This window comes from Antechinus flavipes, chromosome 6 (assembly GCF_016432865.1).
Source record: "Antechinus flavipes isolate AdamAnt ecotype Samford, QLD, Australia chromosome 6, AdamAnt_v2, whole genome shotgun sequence".
NCBI classification, from domain to species: Eukaryota; Metazoa; Chordata; class Mammalia; order Dasyuromorphia; family Dasyuridae; genus Antechinus; species Antechinus flavipes.
Window position 1 is genome coordinate 238,930,561 of NC_067403.1, and position 20,419 is coordinate 238,950,979.

Here is a 20,419-nt window from a genome sequence, read left to right on the forward strand (position 1 = left end):
CCCTTACTTTCAAACACGGGGAGGGGAATCCCAGGGACGTACGCCAGAGCGTACAACAACCATGGCTTGTCTCGGGAGAGTTCTGGGACAGTCCGGTGGCCTCCCCTCCCCCCAGTCAGCAGCAGCACCTTCAAGCGCTCCCCAGGAACTGGGACTGATGAGCAGGGACGTGTCGCTTGGAGCTTGCTCTTCCTTTCGCCCCCCTTCCTTAGCTTCCCTACCTGCCACCTTCACTTCTGTGTCCCCGACCCCCGTTTCTCAGGCGGGTTGCTCTGTGCTAAATAATACATACACACACACTCACACACACACACACACACACACACACACACACCCCACCCTCCAATTCACTCCAGACACAACTTTAAAGCGCAAATGCTGGAAACGTGTAGGCTAAAGCAGGTCAGTCACCACATTTATTGCCGACCTACTGTGTGTTGAGAGCTGGACACGCTAACTAAAAGTTGGCTCCGGTGGTCCCCGAGCCCTATCTCTCTGCCCCCCCCCCAGGTGTTTCTGCGCAGCTAAGATTGCTGGATATTGGCAGGAGTCCCGGCGACCATAGCTGGGAGTGGGAGGATGCTTTGGGTGACTCCACACAGTGCGTGTGGGTGTGTGTACGGGGGAAGACAGAAGTTCATCTACAGACACTGTCACTACATCTTCTCCCCATCAGCCACAGCAAAGCCGAGGAGGGACCCCCTCCGCTGCCTCCCGCACTCCCTTCGCAGCTTGTGTTCTTTTTAATCAGATTTGACTAGATTTTCCCTAGAGGAGGAGGGGGGTTCGTGTGTTTAGACCCTGCAGGCGCTAGGAAGGCTCATTACATTTCTAGGTATTCTGGGATTCTTAGTCTCTCCCCTCCCCCCTTCCCCTTTATTACGAAGCCTCATTTGCGAAGTGGAAGGATTATATAAGTAAAGGGATGGAGTCCAGCTTTGTAGCACTCCGTTTTACAAAACAAACGACAAGTCCCTCTGCCCCGAACAGATTCGTGGGTAGAGGGGGACTCTAAGTGTGGAAATTCCCTTCACCAATGAAGCTCCGCACATCGAGCATCCTGAATCCAAGACTTCTCTGACTCTCAGGGAAGGTTCCTTCTCCACCTGCCTGTGTCCAATACATAGTTGTCCACCTGTTTCATCATATCCTACTGTCCCTCACCTCATTTGAGGGTTTTCTTTTCTTTTCTTTTTTTCTGAGACAATTGACGTGCCCACAGTCACACAGCTAGGAAGTGTTAAGTGTTTGAGGTAGGATTTGAACTCAGGTCCTCCTGACTTCAGGGCTGGTGCTCTATCCACTGAGCCACCTAGCTGCCCCTTTGAGGTTTTCTTAACAAAGACACTGGAAAGGTTTACCATTTCCTTCTTTTCCAGATGAGGTGCTCGATGTGCTGAGCATCCTGAATCCAAGACTTATCTGACTCTCAGGGAAGGTTCCTTCTCCACCTGCCTCTGTCCAATACATCCACATCATAGTTTACTTATTTCTGCCATATTCTACTCCCCCAACCCTATTTGAGGTTTTCTTAACAAAGATACGGGAATGCTTTGCCATTTCCTTCCGCAGCTCATTTTCCAGATGAGGAAACTGAGGCAAACAGGAGGAAGTGACTTGTTCAGAGTCACTCAGTGTCTGAAACCATATTTGAACTGGGGAAGATGAGCCTGGGCACTCTATGCCCTCTGAGGCCACCTAGCTGCTCCAAGGTCTACATTAGAGGGCATTATCATTCAGCCCAAAGTACCATGTCCTCAACCCTATATCTGTGTATCATGTTCATTTACGGATCTCTGGTCAGTCTGAGTATTGCAGGCAAATTCCCGTGTGCCCAGAGAAGGATAACAAGGATGGGAGTGAGGGGGGAGACAGGAAATCATGTTGGGGTTTCTGATGGGGGAACAGGGGCTGCCCTACTTAGGATGGTTGGAGAAGACAAGACCATAGCTGGTAAGAGGCCTGATGGTTTCCTCTTCCAATTCTGCGTGGGCCCTGAAGGTGCAACGAGAGGCAGAGTTTGGCTTAGAAGAGGGAGGAACTTGCCCATAACTAAAACTGCTCAGTGAAGGCATGGGTTGCCTTAGGGAAGAGTCAGGCATCCCTTTCCAGAAAGTGAGCAGAGAGAGGAGCAATGAGACCCCTAGGGAAGTTGTAAAGGAAGTCCAGCAGGATATCATTTATTGGATGTGAGGACTCCAGTGGGTAGGGTCCTTGTCTGGCCTTCCCTCAGGGAAGGATTAATCATTGTCCTTTACATTGAGTTGAATCATGTAAATGACAACTAACTGACAAGGTCCCAGTACTCGGCAGCTCTGAAGTGCAGCGGATCAGCCTGGCCCCTAGCAATGCATCCTTTCTCATGGTACCTTTGACCCAGAGTCAAGAACATTTCTTCCTGCCCCTCCACTCTGCCCCCTGATCTGCATGCCTGATGGGGGATTTTCCCACATACTATATAATTCCTCCCCTCTCATCCCACCTCCACCCCCATTTTTCCACCACAGCCCTATTTACAGGTCAGCGTGTTTGTCTGATATTTCTATTCAGCAGCTCATCTGGTAAAGATGTTGGGCTGATAGGGGACAGTGGAGAGAAAACCTGTCTGAAATCTGGTATCAAATGGTCAAAGCTAGACCTTGCACATCCAGAGGTTAGGTAACCCAGCGAGCTGGAAAATCTGAGCAAATTTTTTGACCCTCCCTTCATACAGAAAAGAAATCTGATTTTCCTTTTATGGGATGTTTACAGTATCTTACTGTAAAATTTGGGTTGACATGATACAATACTCTCTCTCTCTCTCTCTCTCTCTCTCTCTCTCTCTCTCTCTCTCTCTCTCTGTATATATATATATGTATATATATATATATAGCATTTCTGAGTTTCTAAACTTTTCCTGTGTTATCTGCTGGCCATTGTATGTCCTTTGAAGCTTCTGCAAAACTCCCCCAAAATTCCCATTTAATGTCTCATGCTAACTGGCGATGTGTCAAAACTGCAATGAAAAAAAGTGGATTTGTAGAAGGGATACTTGTAATTACTCCAGCCCACTCTTCCCAGATCCCCTAATGCAATAATCTGAAGCTCTTCTTTCTCATTTCCTATATCTGTTCTGGGCTTGATTATGGGTCTCACAAGGAAACACCCCCACAGTGAAGAGAGAATGAGAAACCAAGCTCATCCCACATGAGGCTTTGCCCTCCCCCGCTGAGCAGAACCCCCTGGTGCAGTGACCCCTATTGTCTTTAGCAGCTCCCAGTCACTGGTCTCTTAGGTGCTGCTTTTCTTCTCCTGATCAAAATGAGAACAGAGCTCTTCTTCCCTTTATTCAGCTGAGAAAAAGACTCGTTTTTAAAGGTTGATTATTGGAATAATCTTGTGAGGAGCTATGCATTCTACAGGGGTACTTGTCTATAAAGTCTTGGAGATTCTGAAGATGGGACAGTTGTGACTTGCCCAGCATCACACAGCTAGATTAATGTCTGAGGCAGGATTTCAACTCAAATCTCCTCGCTGATAAATGCAGCATACTTTGCATGACAGCAAGCTCTCTCTCCTATTCCTGGGTTCCTAAGAGAAAATCAAAGTAGACAAAATATAAATATTTATAACCAGTATATATAAAATAAAAACATTCCTGAGTATATTACAATATTTATGTCCATATTTATAAGCACATAGACATATTTGTATACTTATAATAAGCAAGTATGAAATATAAATATTTATAAATTAATGATAAATGATAAAATGAAATACAATATAAATATAAAATATTTCATATCTAAATATATTTATGAATATGTAAATACAAATTAAAATAAATAAGATAGACATGATTGTCATTGAGGAGTTTATGGATTTTATCTACTCCAAGCACCTTTGTCTAATAGAAGGGAAGTCTCCCCCCTCCCTCAGGCCTCTCTCTTTGACCTCTCCCAGGCCAGTAATCATGTACTGATGTATACACCTCGATGGCTGAAATTTGGAACATTAAAGCTAGGAAGGACCTTAACGCATAGAATGTTAGAGATGGGGGGAAACTTAAAGTCCAGGATCATGGTGGTGGAGAGAAACTGGCTGGAACCTAAACGGGTAGTTTCTAGCTCCAAGTTCAGTGTATTCAAATGGACTGACATAGTGAAAGGAGAAACTTCCACCTCTGATCTCTGTTTGAAGAAGCCCAATAGGAGATAGCACTTATTTGACTGGACCCAAAGATGCTTTCTCCCAGCATCCTGGTCCTCCTGGGGAGGTTTAGGAGAAATAATCCTGTCGTCATTTCTTCTGAGACCCCTGACTTCTCCAGACTATCTCCAATACATGTCAAACATTCCCTGGCCTGCCTTTCAGCAGGCATTTTGATGGTGTAGACAGACATTGGATAGAGCCTCCGGTCAGGAAGACCCGGATTTGAATCCCATCTCAGATACTTTACTAGTGGTGTGACTGAGAAAACCACTTAGCTGCTCTTGGGGTATTTCCTCAGCTGTAATAAAAAGCAATAAAACCCTCTGAAACTTGTTTTAAATATTAAACGGATGCTGGCAAAGGCGGCTCTTCTTCCTCACAGCAACTCCATCAGGCACTACACTTTGCCGAAATTACAGATGAGGGATATTGCACCCAAAGAGCTGTCTTTTGATTCGAGAAGAGTTATATATTAAGCACCCAGCTTTCCTTCTCAGTCCACTTTGAAAAAAGCAATATCTACTATGCCAAATGAACCAAGGAGGACTCTTTAGAGGATAGGGGTGGGAATGAGCATTTGAATAAGCACCTACTGGGTGCCATTTGATCTCATAACAACCCCTCGAAGTGAGTGCTATTGTTACTTCCATTTTAAAGTTGGGGAAACTGAGGTAAACAGCAATTAAGTGACTTGCCCCAAATCACAGCTAGTTAAGTGTCTGGGGTCAGATTGGAACTCAGGACTCTATTCATTCTGTTCCCTAGTTGCATCTGGTGCTTCTTTCTAGAAACAGCTCCCCCTTCCCAGCTTGCACCTGTTCCCCAGCATCTGCGAGATGCCATGATGGAGAGAGAGCTGTATCTCTCCTTATTGCTTCCTTCCACTCCCTGCCCCCCACCCCTCCACCTCCCCCACACACATTCCTCCACTTGCTGGCTATGTCTAGCCTGTGAATCATCCCTAGTGAGCTGCTAGGGAAGCTAATGAAATGTCACAGAGCTCACTCACCTGGGGGTTGGGGACAGAGGGAGGCTGCAAAAAAGGATTAGCTCATTTATCCAGCTGAAGTAGAAAACAAACTTCATGTCCCCAGTGCCCAGGGGGGAAATCGAGTCCTGTGTAAAAGGACCGGATGCTTCCAAATCCCTCTTCCTCATTACTCTTTGGCTTTTCTGGCCAAGTAAGAGGGTAAGATGAGATAGTTCTATGTGAAGAAGGTGGGGAAATGCGCTCCCCTTCACTAATGTTCCTTAAGCAGAGCCCAGTCATGAAGGAGATTCATAGTCAGGTCTGGATTGGATTGGGTAACCTCGGTGCTCTTCAATGTTGTGGCTCCATGGAGCCAACTTAGGGCCCTCATTGCCTCTCCTTGTTTATTGCCACAACTGCCTTCCAATTGGACATCGAGATCCCCCTCCCATCTCTCATTCTCTCCCCTGTCACCCATTCTTCCTCACAGCTGCAAAAATAATATTCCTAACCCACAGGTCTGCCCACGTAACTCCCTTGTTCGAGAAGCTCCAATGTCTCCCTACAGCCTCTAGGTTAAATACCCATTTCGTAGTCTGGGGTTGAATTCTCATCCCTGATTCCAATCTATCTTTCCTACTATTCCCCTTCCTGCAGTTTTTTCAGATGAGCTGGCCTCCTAGTTCTATCAAAAAGTTGCTATTGCATGTGTCAGTTTGTAGGCTCAGTCTTCCACATCTGGGCTGCTGCTGGCTCCCCTCTGCCTCTTAGAATCTATTTTCCTTCAAGGTGCAGCTCATTCTGGGAAGCATTTTTTGATCTCCTTACCCAGCTTTCTGCTAATATTTTTTCTTGTAATTCTAATAGTTTTTCTTGTAATATTTTCTGTTTATTTGGTGATCTCCAATAGAAAGTCAATTCCTTGAGAGCAAAGGCTGGTATGCATTTATTTGGTGCCTTTGTGCCTGTTCCTGAGTGCCATGCCCTTCGGTATTCAGTAAATGCCCTTTGGAGTGATTCCACCTGTATGTAAAACTGCTCCAATCCTTGAACCTCAAAAGTAGAGGAAACCTAAAGAATCTGATCCAACCTTCTTATTTCAAACATGAGTGGACATGTTATTAGCCCAGCTCTTCCGAGAACTGAATGCAGCTTTTTCACTGCTGCCTCAAGCAGACAGAGTCCAGCACAATTGATATTATACTGATAAATATGGCAGTCAAAGGGAACCGAGCTGCTGATTTTAGGAATGCAACTGATTCATATATATTTATTCAAACGTCCTTGCTTCATTTCCATTTCCCTTTATGGAGACACAGGCCTAGATCTTGTCCTCCTCTTCCTTCCCCTCCCCTTCCCTCCTTCCCTCCCAAAGCCCTCCTCTCCTTCTCCTCCTCCCTCTCCTCCTCCTCCTTCTTCCCAGCTATTGTTTCCAAGATCCCCCCAGGGTCATTCTCAAAGCTATGTGTGTATGCACAGGCTCTCTTATTCTCTCTCTCTCTCTCTCTCTCTCTCTCTCTCCCTTCTCTCTGTTTCTTTCCATCTCTTTTTATATGTGTCTTTCTTTGTCTCTGTCTCTATCTCTCTCTGTCCATCTCTCTGTCTTTCTTTATCCCTCTCTCTCTTTGACTCTCTGTCTCTGTCTTTGACTCTTGTTTCTCTGATTTTCTGCCTGTCTTTCTCTTTGTCTCTGCCAGTCTGTCTCCCCACTTCCTCCCAAGCTGACAGACCCTTAGAACCTTTGTCTGCATTCTATCCCCTTTCAACTTCCTTCCAATTTCCCAGATATGTGCCTAGACCCCTGGTTCTCTGATTATGTTTTAGCCTCTTCCATGGCCTACCACCCCCCTTTCCCCTCTAGTCTGTTACCTCCTCCTTCCAGAAACCTAGGACTCAAAGTTCCTTTTTCTTCCCAGACTCCATGTTTACCATCTTCACTTCTCATCCCCTTGCTTCCCCAACCTTAAAGCTCTCCGAGGCTGCCTCTTTCTCCAAGCCAGGGAGCACTCCTGTTTGTTGTTGGTCCAGGTGAGTAGCAGTTGACCTTGGAAGAAGAGACATTTGACCTGAGTTCCTGTCCCCTTCCCTCCAAATCCCTGGGCATCCGGAGAGAGTCCAGACGTAACCTCCCACAGACACTCCCTCTTTGTAGTGTCAATAGAAGTCCTTTTCCCCTTTCCTCAACTCCCGTCCTATAAACCTTTAGGAACCAGCTGAAAAAGAAAAGGGAATCTTGCAGGTCAGGGAGCCCCAAGCCAGGCATTTCCCTCTAAAAACTGACTGGAGGGAAGTTCAGAGAAAGGAGAGAAGCAGAAGCCCCCGCTGCTGCCTCTTCCTCTTCTTACTGTTTTAGATTTGAGCTCCCAGAGCTGTCTGCAAAGATGGGAGGAAGCTCTGGCCTGCGGGGAGAGGTTAAGGGAGAAAGTGTATGTTGTGTGTGAGAGAGGAGAATTCAGCATAACTCTCACTAGCTCCAGCGGGGAGATGGGGGGGAAGGGGGAGGGGAAGTGCTGAGCTTCCTCTGTCAGCCTGAGCACCAGCTTCCTGAAAACTCCAGGAAAGATTTAGAATTGCAGAGAACCTTGGCCATCAGAGGACCATGGGTTCAGGACTGGAAACTTCCAGAGAGATCCCCAAGGGAAGGATTCTTAATCTGGGGCCAACAGAGAACCACCAGATCCATGAACTTGTAGATGAAAACGATTACATCTTTAGTTCAATATAACTTGCTTTCTTTGTAATCCTTTGCATTTGATTTAAGGCATTTAAAAACCTTATTCTCAAGACAGGTCCATAGATTTCACCCAAATGCCACCAAAAGGATCCATGACACACTCATCTTCATCTTAGAGAGGAAGAAACATAACTTAGGAGGTGAAAGCTCTGGCCAGCATCACACAGCTAGTCAGGGAGGTGAGAGAGGGGAAGGACAGCATCAAATGCCTCCAAATCCAGCCCTTTTCCCACTGAAAATTCTGGTTAAATGACTTATTTAAGGGAGCAGGAATAGAACCAAGTTTTGAGTCCTAATGATAGATCAAGAGTTGAAAGGGATGGCAAAGCCATTTAGTTCCATACCTTCATTTTAAAGGGGGAAAAAATAAGTCTCAGAAACAACTTGCTCAGAAACAAAAAGATAATAAGCATCAGAGGCAGTTATAGCTGGAGGAGCTCTTGGAGATTGCTGAGTCTACCCCCCTCATTTAACAGATAAGGAAACAGAGGTTCTGGAAGATTGTGATTTACTCATGGTTATTGCAGAAGTATTAAGATTTAAAATCAAATCTTCCTGAAGTCCAAGTCCAGTATATTATATACTCACTGAATCATATTGTCTCTTGGTCTGTTAGTCTTGAATAATTTATTACTCTGTATCTCAGTTTACCAGATATGTGAAAAAAGAAAAGGAAAACAGATGTGATTGGGGGGGGGGGATATCATCCTAGGAAGTCTTAAATACAGTAAGGACATAATAAATGATTACTGAACCAAATTCAAAAGAAATCTTTTTTTTTTCTTCTTTCTGGCCATATTCAGCTAGCCCCCAATTTGCCTCCCAAGCCAGTGGAGGTTTAACTATGGGTTTTTGGAGAAAGAGATGTCAACTCTAAACACTCTTGTTCTTGTTATTTGTCCTTTGTTTTTGAAGAAGACCAGTGGCATGACCAGGTGACATCTTGACTTGTGTGTGAATTGAATTTAAGTTAGGCAGAGTTGCACAAAGTCTTCAGCCTCCTTTTCTCTTCCAGAGTCATCAAAGTCCAGTAGCAAGACAAAGGCCGGGACAAGTGGCAATGGCCCAGGATGCAGTAGATAGCCTCGGCATCTTTGATGTCTGACCATTAATGTCTCATGTCCTCTGGAGTGCGTCAATGGCTGTCAACTGAGTCTTCCAACTTGGAAGTGGAAGTGGCCCTCTATGAGAGGGGAGGACCACACCCCAAGTGATTTGGGAAGATGCTGTCCCAGGCCTTTGGACACATGGTCCCCTCTTCGTGCTTCACCCAGCATTAGGCAATTATTCCCAGAAAGAGACATCAACATTTGCCCAAATGACTACAAAAGAAGATGATGAAAATTCTTCCTTTTCATTTATCTCTTAAGGATTCATGATCTCCTTAAGTGCACTTTCCCTCCATGTGTGCAGAACAATGTCTGCCCATTTTTCTTCTTATATGATTCTTAACCATATCCTCCCACAGTTTCTCTTCAAGTGATCTATTCAACATAATAAAGGCCTTTCTCTGGGGCTCTGCATTTTGTGGGTACCTTACAGTACTTGCACATTTATGCATTTCTTGTCCCACATTTAGGGATAATTAGATCTTAGAGACAGTCCTGTTGAAGTACCCCAGTTTATAGGTGAGGAAATAGAGCTTCACAATGGGAAGTGCAGAGGGAAGTAAGCAAACCAAAAAAGTAGGCAGTGACTATAACAATGTAAATGGGAAGAATAACTATGAGACATTCAAAAATAAATGTAGCAAAATCATAAAGAATAAGCCTGGCCACCCAAGAAGAGATAAAGATTATTCCATTTCATTCCTTTGCAGAGGCTGTGATATTCTGCATGTAGTGTCTATTTTTTAAAAAATATATTGATCTGCTTTGCTGATTTTTTTTCCCCTGTCCTTCAAGATCTTTCCTCTATTTTTTTAATCTTTAAAAATATTTTATTTGCTATTCAGGATATATCTCTTGGAGAGAGCACAAGAGGGAAACTGAAAGTAATATTTGTAATGTAAAAAAAAATCAATAAAAGTGGTTGTTTACTCACAACAACCTTGTAACACATGAGGAAACTGAGGGTTTGAGAAATTGAGAATCAGGATGTCTATAATGAAAAAAAAAATTCTATTCAGAGTCAGATTTGGGTTCCAATCTGGTCTCAACTGTTTATTACCTATATGATTTTGGACAAGTCATTTTCCTCCTTGGAGTTTTAGTTGTCATTTTAAAGAGGTATCAGAAATATCAATTTCAGAGGATCTGAAAAGAATCTTGGTTTCTTTATCTGTAATAACAATAGCTATTATTTATATAGCACATCCTCACAGCAGCCTTGGGAGGTAAGTGTTATTATCCTAGTTTTATAGATGAGAGAACTAAGATCTGAAGCAGGTAAGTGACTTGCCCAGGACCAACTGAGAAAATGTCTAGGGGTGGATTTGACCTCACAATTTTATGATTACAAGTTCAGGACTCTGTCCATTGCACCACCAAGCTCCTTCTCAATGATATCTAAGGTTTCTTCCTCCTCTAAATATATGATCAGATGACAGTGGAGAAGTTTGGAGCATCGAAATGGCCTAACTATAAAGGATCAACATCAGATTTGGATTGCAGATCCTAGACTCTGATCCCTGTCCCCTACCACCTCATCAAGATCTTCCAAGAGCCCACTTCTTTGCCTCCTTCTCTCCATCTCTGGCACATCCTGCCAGCCGACTGTGAGTGTCTCTGGTGAACTTCCTCTTCCCTTCTCATTTAAATCACTGTATCTGCTGGCTTCCCCACCCCCCAGATCTCTCCATGTGCAAATGAGTGCTGGGAGATGAGTAAACAGACTTCAGGAAATGAGCTTCTGAATGGCTAAGGGGGAGGGGGGCACCCAGGGGCCTCTCTCTGACAATCCTAGGAGGTCAATAGCTGTTCTAAAGAACTCAGCTCCTACCAAAGGGAGATAATGTTTCTATCAAAGCCTAATCCCTAAGTGAGCAAAATCTCACACCTCAGACATGAAAGTCACTGGCCATGGGGAGGGAGAGAAGGAGGAGAAAAGCACAGAAGGAATTTCACTCTAGCCTCCAAACCTGACTCACAATATAAAGGATTCCCTTTGAAGAGAACATCTGTCCCTTTTGCATGTTCCCCGGTGAGGGAATAATCCTAGAATCTCTGTCCCCAATTGCCTCAAAGAGGGCAACCATCCTGGGCCTTCACTGCCAGATCCTGGGAGTTGTGGATCCTGGGATAATCATAAAAGCCCCAAGTACATTATCCCAGGTGCCTTTTGTGACGGAACCACGTGGGAGGCTGAACTGGTCAGGGATTATCATTCCCATTTCCCAGTCAAAGAAACTGAGGTTTAGATAGCAAAACACTAAAGCAGAGAGAGCATTGGATTTGCCAGCAGAAAACCTGGATTCTAGTCTCTCAAGAACAATCATCCCAGACTAACCAGGGCAGGATAGCACAGATTCGAGGGTTTGAGTCCACATCTGCTACTTTTCTACCTTCTGTCACTTACCACCTGTGTGACTTTGGCCAAGTGATTAACCTCTCTTGCTCCCAGTTCCTCTTCTTTAAAATGAGGGGGTTCAACTCCCTAATCAGTAAGGAGGTCACTTCTTGACTTAAATCCATGATTCGTGCAGACTCTTTATAATAATTGCTTCCTTTTTAAGAGTTTCACTAACAAACACGTTGCCAATCCAGTCCAAACCCTATTTACAGAAATTTGATATTCAGGAAGACCAAAGGAATCGCTAATTCTGGATTCAAATCCAAGTTCCCAAAAGAGACAATATTTGTAAAGTATATAGCACAATACCAGGAACATATTAAGCTGCTGTTTAATAAGTGCTTGTTCCCGCTCTCCTTCCCCTATTCCAAATTCTGTCCTCTTTCTGATCCTGGACATGTAGGCACTATCCAGCTCTGCTTCTGGGTCCCAACATAAGCCAAGGTCCATGATGAAACTGCTGAATGAAGAAGTCACTCCCCCCCCCCCCGCTCTTATGTTCTAGTAAGGGGATGTGTTGATTTTACCCAGGGTGGCAGCATATTCCAGATATCAATAAATAAAACCTAGCCTGGCATTTACAGTGATAGATTTATTAATAGGAGTACACACCATTGCAATGGCATATTAGAATAACAAAAGCAGTCTGCTGGGGGTGATTGCAAAATGCATCATTATATAATTGCTCAACAAACTAGGCAGGGGAGATGGTACCTGTCAAACCCAGACAGTAACAGCACACCCAGGATGGAGGAAGAGATGACAAAGGAGGGAGGCCCTGTAGCACTCACTGATGAATTCTTCCCTGAGCCCAGGAACTGTAGGATTTCAGATAATGATTCCTAGAGAGTGATGGAGGAAGCCCAAGTGGAGAAGAATCATATTCCTTGAATGGATATTTCCCATTAAACTTTCCAGTGCTAAGGGATAGTAAGGTCCCTTCAAGGCCATTTAATTCATGATTGACCTGAATTCAATATGGCAGGAATGATGATGGTGATATTAACTAATATGCAAATAGAGCTTTAAGGTTTATGAAGTTCTTTACATACATTATTTCCTTTCATCTTTATATAAACCCAGTGAAAGAAGTACCAGGATTATCCCCACTGTATTGACTAAGAAGCTACAGCTTGAGACTTATTTCCTAGAGCCTTGGAACTTCTACCAATCAATCCTGACATGCAAGCAGATATTTTTAAAAAATACATTTTATTGATATCTTTTCTTTTTAGATTGGCTTTATTTCTCAAAGGATCCCTTTCCCTTCTCAGGGAGCTATCCTTTATAACAAAGGATATAGAAAATTAGCAAAACTAACCAACATATCATAAAAGATGGATATTATCTGCTGTGTCTCCTACTCTAGTCTCCTGTCTTTGCAAAGAAGAGGAACTGCCTTCTCATCTAACTTCTTCATTATAATCCTGTTTCAATGATTTTTTTGTTGTTGTTTCCTTTTGCAATGTTGTAGTCATTTTTAATTTTTCCGGATTCAGCCCTTTCACTCTGCTTCAGTTACATATGTCTTTCCATGCTTTTCTGTATTGTTTATCATCATTATTTATTAGAGCACAGTTGATATTCTGTAACATTTCAGTTCCCCAGTTTGTTCAACTACATTCATTTTTTAATAGTAGCAAGAACCCAGAAACAATGTATTTCTGTAACTGTTTTGGCTTATATGGGACCTTTCTTTTTGCCATTGGGTTCTTGGGTCTAAACCTAACAATGAAATTTCTAGGTCAAACTGTAGAAACAGTGTGGTCACTTTATTGTGTTGAGTAGGAGTTGACCTAATACATCAACCAAGTACTCCTAGCCTACTTAAAGTAACTGATAAAAATCTCATTCCCCATACTGTACTCAGGTGAGAACATTTCTCAATCAACCAATCAATTCTCAGGTTTTTAGTATAAAAGCCCTTGATTGGATGGAGTTACATAGGAAGAATGTCATTGGCTGAGGAAACTGGGGGTGATGCGTTATAGAGCCCTTCCTGTTAAACCTGGGCCTTTTTTCTCCTCCTTCCTATAATTAATGTGAGTATGTATTTAATGTTTATGTACATGTTGTTCTTGTTTTTCTCAAGAGAATGTAAAATCCTTGAGAACAGGAAAAAGAAATACCCCAGAGGGCCAAGGATTCTGCTCCTTCTCACTCCCACATGAGTCTTTCTCTGAAATTTAGCCAGAATGATTTTTCTTCTGCTTCTTCAAATATCAGTTCTAAATCGATTTTTGTCTCTATATTCTTTGCTTTTGTCTCTATATTCTCACTGCTCAGAACACTGCCTGGCACAGAGGAAGTTTTTACTAAATGCTTATTGAATTGAACTAATAAGCAAGAGAGCTTGCTCTCAGGCCATGGACCCAGAGGAGAACCCAGAGAGTTGAAGATATTGTTTCATAGTGTCTTATGGTGGCCAAGGAGTTAAATTGGTTTGATGAATAAAATAGGTCTGAGCAAGAACTAGCTCATCGCCCAGGATGTAACATCTGATTCAATTCAATTTAAGGAAGGTTTATTAAATACTGGTCAGGCACTGGCCTAGATATGAAAGATATAAGGACAGAAATGAGGGGTCCTTACTTTTAAAGAGTTTACATTATAATGGGGGTAGATCTACAGATTCATATGGATCCAAAAAAGTAAACATAAAGCCTATATAGAGCTATAAAAATTTAAGTCACCCTTGATAGCATATAATAGTCTTTGATAGTCCTTTTGGAAGGAATTATTTAATTTTTGTCTTTTTATGGCTAATACCTACCCCCATATCTGACACAAAATAGGTGATTAAAATAATTGTTGACTGATTTCAAGAGGGAGAAGATAATAATGAATGGAAGGAAATCCAGAAAGACCTCACAAATGAGGTGTTAACATATTGATGGAAACTAGGAAATCTATGAGGAGGAGGAGAGAAATAAGTACATTATAGACATGAGGCCCATCTGTGCAAAGACTTCAAAGTTAAAAGATGGGATGTCATCATGGAGCATGAGGGGAAGCAATAGGAAATATAACTGATGAGGTAGATGGAAACCAATTTGTTCAGAGCACAGGAATTTGGATCTTTGTTTTTTTCTTGGAGACAATAAGGATGATACACACACACACACACACACACACACACATACATATATATATATACATGCATAAATATGCATAAAGATGCAGTACAATGTTCAGGAGATATCTAGTGTGCAGAACCAGAGATGCGATACAATGGTTAGGAGATGTCCAGTGTACAGGACCAGGGACGTGGTACAATGTGCAGGAGATGTCCAGTGTATAAAACCAGAGGTGTACAATGTGCAGGAGATGTCCAGTGTATAAAACCAGAGGTGTGGTACAATGTGCAGGAGATGTCCAGTGTATAGAACCAGAGGTGTGGTACAATGTGCAGGAGAGGTCCAGTGTATAAAACCAGAGGTGTGGTACAATGTGCAGGAGATGTCCAGTGTACAGAAGAGAAACTCAAAATAAGGAAATACTACCAGATTCCGTTTCCTCCCCAATCTTTGTTTGGTGGGGAATATGGCAAACATTATAGGGATTATGAGTTACTTGGGACCAGGATACACTGACTTAGTGAAAAGAGGGTTCAAAGAAGAATCAGGAGAAGAGAACCTTGGAAAAGAATAACAGAATTATAATTATTGCTTGGAGATAAAGAGATGTTTGACTCCAGAGGGAGGGAGGCTACACAGAGTTCCCAAAGGATGGTTCTAGGAGGAGATTCTAGGTCTAAAAAAAGTATCATGCAATTTGGACAAAGAAACCTAGTGGGAGAATAGTCTGGTATTCTGTCAGTGCTTTGGTAAAACCAAACATCTTTCCCTTGGGGTATGTCTCACTTTAATAAATAAAAAAAATTTTAAATAAAAATCACTGTTTTAAAATATTTTAAAGTAACTTAAATTTGCAATCTGGCTTTTAAGAACATCATCTCATTTGAGATTCTTTATAACCATAGGAAGAAGAAAGTCCAGAGAAGTTAGTGACTTACCCAGGATTACTCAGCTAAGAAGTGTCAGAGGTGGATTTAAAGTCCCACTCCTTCTCAATCCGGCATCCCTCACTATCCATTGGTACCTTATAGAACATTCCACCTAACATTGATGCTTTGTGCATGGAGAATCCCATCTTAAAGGCAATCAGATATTGTGACAGTGGAAATAAGCAGCTTTATCTGAAAAGGAAGCTTCCCTCCTCACTCCCAAATACATTCATTTCTGCATTATTCAGTCATTTTAGACTCTTTTTGACCCCATTTGGGGTTTTCTTGGCAAAGATGTTAGAGTGGCTTGCTATTTCTTTCTGTGGCTTATTTTACAGATGAGGAAACTGAGGTAAGCAGGGTTAAGTAACTTGCTCAGAGTCACAAAGCTAGTGAATCTGAAGCCAGATTTGAACTTGTATGATGAATCTTCCTGACTCCAGGCTCAGCACTCTATCCACCGCACCATCTATTTGCCCCTTATTGTCTTCAGAAACATGGTGTCAGAAGAAAAAAAGGGGGAGAATAAAGAAAGAAAAGAAGGAGGAAGAGCAAAAGGAAGAAGAGAAGGAAAGGCAAGAGGAGGAGCAGAAGGAAAAAGAACAGGGGGAGGAAGAATTGATATAGCAACGTAAGGCTCATGAAACCCTTTGCAAATGCTATCTCATTTAATCTTCACAACACTTCAGAGCACTAAGTGCTTTTAAAATTGTCTGAATTTTGCCAATGAGGAAACTGAGGTTAGGTGACTTGTTTACCAAGGTCATTTAGCTAATAAGAATCTGGATCTAGTCCAGTCTTTGGGTCCAGCGCCCTCTCCACTGAAGCACTCAGCTGCCTCATGCAAAAACTTTGTTCCAAATTTTGGCCCTGTTACTTACAAGTAACTCACCCTCTCTGGGAATCCTTGTCTTCACCTACTCCCAGGAGAGGGCTGAACTAAATAATTTTTAATTCCCTCCCACTTCTGAGTGTAACTCTTTTTTATTTCTGTATGGTATTTTTGACTCTACATCCACTAGAGAGCAGAAGGGGGGAGGAAGAATACTTTGCTCCACAGGAGAAGGGCCCAGCAGTCTGGGCAGAAGGGATTGTTCTCATTTTCTTCCATATTTATAAATAAAACTGCATTTGATATGCTTATATTAAGAAAAAGGGCACCAACCATATGAGCCAATTTAACATGCTGCGTTCTAGCTTCGGGGTAGGTTTTGTGGGTTTTTTGATTTTGATTTTTTGCCAATTGTCGGCAACTTGTTTCTGTTCCCTCCTTGGTAAACAGAGGACCAACTCTGTCTAGCCTCTAATATCTTGGGGAGCTCAGACAGTTTTTCCCTTCAACTCAAGGTGGAAAGTATACATCTCTTCAGACTGGCCCACAGATAGCAGACGACAGTTTCTGATCACAGAAGGTCCAGATGGTACACCTGAGAAGGCTGACTTGCCAATGGTAGTATCTTTTATCCATCTGGGACTGAGTACAAAAATCACTGAATGTCAGAACTAGAAGATATTTTAAAACGCAGAAGTTCAAAGATTGATAGGACCAAGAATCTTAGAATATCAAGGATGGACGGGACCTTAGAACCTAAGAACATAGACTGGTAGAGTTAGAATGGATCTTAGAAGATAGGCTGTTCAAGTTCGAAAGGCTTTAGAATAAAAAAAGTCAGAGCTTTCTAGCTCAGCGTTCCTTCTAGGACCTTTGAATATATACAATCCTAGACATGGAAGGGCCCTTAGAACATGGAATACCAGAGCAGGAGAGACTTTAGAACATAGAATATCAGAATTGGCAGGAATTTTAGAATATAGAATGTCAAAGATGAGAGGAACCTTAGAGAACACAGAATGTCAGGATTGGAATTATTATAAAACCTAGAATGTCAGAGCTGAGAGAGTCCTTAGAACACAGAGTGCCAAAGCTGGAAGGGGTATTGGAACACAGAATATTAGAGATTAAGTGTGGAGGAAACTTTAGAACACAGAATGTCAGAGTTGGAAGTGACTTTAGAACCTAGAATGAGAGTTGGAAAAGGATCTTAGAACATGAAATGTCAAATGGAGGAGGAAACTCAGGACCTAGAATATCAGAGCTGGAAGAGTAGAACACAAATAGTCTGAGCTGGAAGGAACCCATAAATAAAGACTGTGCTTTATTTCACTTATTGTTATTGTATAGTGTTTCCGGTCCCAAGCCCTAGTGCTTGCATATAACAAGTGTTTCATAAATGTTTGTTGACTGATTGACTATTTTAGTTGAAAAGGGCCTCAGAATATAGAATTTTAGACCTTAGAGACTTTAGATCATAAGCATAAAATTTTTGAGCTGAATGGGACCTCAGGCCGTATGGATGGCCTAGATCTACCACAATTCCCACAATAGCATTAGCAGGGATTCTAACTTAGAACAAGAACGGTCCCTCTTTCCCACTGGCTCCTTGGCCAAGATTGCACACCAAATTGCTTGACCAACCTCCAGTTCTTCTTCTTCTTCTGAGCAAGATTCTGATGGCAACCACACAACATAAAGTAGAGTAAAACTAATTAACGAGACCATGTTAGTGATATCAGAGGCAAGCTCTGAACCCAGCCTTCTAACCAAAACAGTGGGCAGACTAAATCAATGAGAATTTCTTGAGCCTTACAAATGTAGGGAGTTGTGGGAGATTCACCAAGGCATATGAATGAAATGCTAGATTTGGGATAGGAATAGGACACCATGTCCTCAGTTTTTCTTGCATACCTCAGTTTTTCCCATCTGTAAGATGGAAATAATAGTAGCATCCACCTCCCAGTGTTGTTGTGATGATATTTTCAAATGCTGTACTGATGCTAGCTGTACGAATAACTCTATGCCCTTGAAAGTTTAAGAGATGGCTCAGACCACTCCTGCTATTGCTGTGAACTGTTTAGATGGTGCAAGTCCAAAGTATATGGAAAATATTTGGTCCATAGGTCTCCCACGGCCTTCACCTCCCTGGAAGGAATCATTTGGGCTATTTGAGATCTTCATATTTTTGCACTTGGTCATGGAATCCTGCAAATTCTTTGTATCTTGTGTGTGTGTGTGTGTGTGTGTGTGTGTGTGTGTGTGTGTGTGTGTGTAATGATGGGGAAATAAATAGTATTTCATAATCTCTCTTCCTCCAAAATTAAAAAAAAAAACCCAACATCCTGCAGTCCCATGAACATGGTCACACTGAGATTAGGGATTCCTAAATTATTTCTTAGATTAGACTTCTAGAATTCCAGAACTGGAAACTCTAACATTGTTTTTGGAAGGTATCCATATTTCATGTTCCAAGGACCCCATGGGCTGTTCATTCCCCAAAGTCCCTCTTAGTCTGTGGTCTGTAGTTCTATCCAACTCTGGGAAGCTCGAGCGGCATCTCTGACAAGATGTCATATAGCTTTCCAATGACAAGCAGTTCATTACCTTTGGAGACGGCGCCTTCTGTTTTCTGGACAGCTGTTTAGATTTTTTTTTCTGTGTATTAGGCAGTTTGGCTTGATGAAAAAAAGCATTGGATTGGGAATCAGAGAGAACTGCATTTAGATCTCACCTCAGTAGGTTATTATACTTTCCTCATCTATTAAATGAGAGAATTGAACTCATCGGCCTCCAAAGTCCCTCTTAATTCTAAATCTATAGTGTATAGGGAAAAGGCAGTAATTAATCTTCAAAACAAAAAGGAATTCTATTGATGATGTCAGGTACTAGTAATAGGCCAGGAGGTTTTTCAGGGAGTTGTGGGAAATGATTGTCTATAACTCTCACATCACACCAGGAGGTAATTGCTTCAGTCTACTGCCCCACTACATTTAACCCATTAATGGTTTACTTCTGAATAAGGATAGAAGTGTTAATGTTCAATGGCATCATACCAGGAGATCTCCAATGAGTTGTCCGGGGGCTACCTCTTCCCCCAACACACACACACACACACACACACACACACACACACACACACACACACGACAGAGAGAGACACACACAGAGACAGAGAGAGACACACACAGAGACAGAGAGACAGAGACACACAGAGACAGACACACACAGAGACACACAGAGACAGAGAGAGATATCAAATTTGAAAAAGACAAGGCTGGGAGAATTAGCTTACACAATGAATAATCCAAAGAGATCTTACCAGCATTGGACTGAACCTAATAGCATGAAATTTCTCAGGGATAATACAAAGCCTTACTTATGTACATTTATGAACACAACAAAAAAAAGTCTCCAGAAGTACAACCTAGGGGAAAAACATTAGCCCACAGCTGTTCTCAAAAAATTTTATGGGTTTTATTGGGCTCCAATATGAGCCAGCAATGTGTCGGGGCAGTCAAAAAAAAAAAAAAAAAGCTGAAGTGACTTTGGGCTACATTGTGAGCAGTGGAGGGGATAGGGAGGGGAGAGTCCATCGTGTTCTGCCTTGTATAGTGTTCTTTCTGAGCCCCAGCTTTAAGAAGGACAGTGATGGAATGAAAAGTGTTAGAGAAAGTCAGCCAGAATGGTAAAGAACCTTGTGGTCAAAGTGTTAGGAGAATCAGGTAAAGAAAGAGGCCATAAGCATGTTTAATTAGGAGGTGAGGAGGCTTGAAGGGCAAGGTAGAGAATAATTGCAGCCTTCTAGTATTTGGAGAACTGTCCAGCCTGAACTGTCTGTCTCCAGAGGGCCAGATTGGGGGCAATGGAAGGAAGACGGGAACTAAATCTGGAGGGGAAAAATGTCTGAATAATTAGTGCTGTTCACAAATAGGATGGACTTCCCCAGAGCAACTTTCCCTGAATGTCTTCAAGCAGAAACAAGATGAATATATTATAGAGGTTATAGGTGAGATTTCTTCATGTATAAGTTAGACTAGATGGCCAGCAAGTTCCTTCCAAATCCCCAGTTCTAGGATTCTGGCAGACTTGTAAGATTAGGCCAGAAGAAGGAGGGACATAATGGAAAGGGAAGAGAAAGGTTTGCTTGAGTCTCATATCTGACACTTACTAGCT